A 2,100-nucleotide genomic window follows, 5' to 3' on the forward strand; every position below is an offset into this window, starting at 1 on the left:
AAAATTTAAGGTAATACTTGAACTGGAAAGCTTTACCCTATTATATACTACAACCTTTTTAAACAAATGCAATAAAACTGTCTTACGCCGAAGGGCGGTTTTACCGGCAATACAAAGACAGAATTCAAATGACAAATCCTGGTGTCAATCTTCACCTCGCCAGGGATCTGAAAAAAGAGAACGTTAAACTGTTGCAATGTGCATTTTATAAGTCGTTTACCAATATAACGCCTTTTTATTATTCTTACAAATTTTATATTTTACTCTGTTCCATTTCTTCTACCTCGGCGACAATAAAGAACGTTGGCGGTCAGGTAAAAATTCCAACGCTACGAACCACGGGCAAAACTGAGCCAAAAGAGGGAAATTTCCAACACTAAAGACTTAAGTGCTAAAGATTACTGTCACCTTGCCTGTCCCTTCATTCCCCTGAGGACATAACGTTGTCATCACCCTAAAATTACAGACAATGACTCCATTTTTATGGGCTGAGGACTAAGCAGCAAATTTTAGCAACCATTGTGTTATCTATATTGTCTAATTTGTCTACTTTCACCATCATCCACATCTGAATCCAAAGAAAAAAAAAAGATATTTACTTTCCAAGTGCAGTAAACGAATATATGAACAGTTGCTTTCTCTTGTTACAATGCAAAAATGTGTCCAAGCTGGATATTTTTCAATCAAATACACTGTGAACCTGTTGCTTCCAGTTAATGAAGTTTGGCTCAACCAAACTATGTAACAATTCCGCAATACCAAAAACTTGGAAAGACATATTCGAGGAATTGAGGCAGGGTCACTTTTCTCTCGCAAAGTATTTTTACGCAAACAATTCTTTGAATAAAATGCTTCTAAAACCCCACGGCGGTCTGTCACTACGGCATTCTTTCCCATTGCTATGCGCGTTCTAAAAGGTATCGGGTTACAAGACGCTATTTTGGCCTGTTTTGGACTACACGTAAAATATTTGAAAATACACAAATAATATTTAGGGGTAAATTTCGTCAAATTAAAATAAAATTATCGTCTTAACATCCTTTAAATGTTAGCTTTTTATGTTAAATCAATGATTTTTTTTAATTTCGCTCAGAAAGACGATTATTTTCGGGTTTCCGAGCACAAGTCATGTCACGTTTTTAGGCAAACATCGTTCAAACCTGGCTACGTATATTACCCCAGATCCCCGATTTTTATATTTTTCGCAGACTAGGAATAAGACAAAAAATCGTGTTTTAGGGATTTTTTAATTTCTGATTTTAAGTCTAGTTTTTGTCGACATTTTGGTGAAAAAATGGCATTTTTTGACATTTTTCTCACTAAATTACCCATAATTCAAAATTGAGGCCATTTTTCAAAAATCCCTAAAACACGATTTTCGGGACAACCGTTACAGTCATTTTGAGCCGTAAATGGGGTATGTTTGACTCTCCATGTTTCCAGGTTTGAACGAGTTTTGGAGACATGTCATATCGCCAGAAAGTGTGCATTGTGTTATTCATACTGGCGTAAAGAATCATTACAGTATTCAAGGTCACTCAAGGATACGACAGTAGCTTCGCTACATGTTACATACCCACCAAAAATAATAGCGGACATGTACTCTCCAGGATACTGTTTGTATCTATAGAAAAGTGTTGTTTTTTATCTGTTGCAATGCACGGAGGTAGAAAGGCTTGTTTTGCCGCTTTATAGTAAATGACCGCAGGTGACCCCGAAATAGAACGCGGGTTCGATTCGAATTCCCCAGATCGAACACGATCGAACACAGTTCGGGTTCTATGACATGTGGGAACTTTTCAGCCCAGATTTTACCACCGTGCCCCTTTAAAACCCGGCCTTAAAACACACTTGGTAACATGTATTGCAGGGAACTAATTGATGTATGCTCGGCTGCTAATATGATTATGACAAATAGAAGGACTGTTGGGGGATCTCCAAGGAAAAAGGACATCCTGAAATGAAAGGAGACATTCTTGTATATAGTATTATGCACCTGCATAAATTATATATACGTGTGCATATATACCCCCTCCCCTGACATTGTGTCAGGTCTGCAGCACTGACACCCTTCCCAGGTCCAATAAATACATGAACTTG

Source organism: Branchiostoma belcheri, unplaced genomic scaffold (assembly GCF_001625305.1).
Source record: "Branchiostoma belcheri isolate BF01 breed outbred unplaced genomic scaffold, Haploidv18h27 scaffold156, whole genome shotgun sequence".
NCBI lineage: Eukaryota > Metazoa > Chordata > Leptocardii > Amphioxiformes > Branchiostomatidae > Branchiostoma > Branchiostoma belcheri.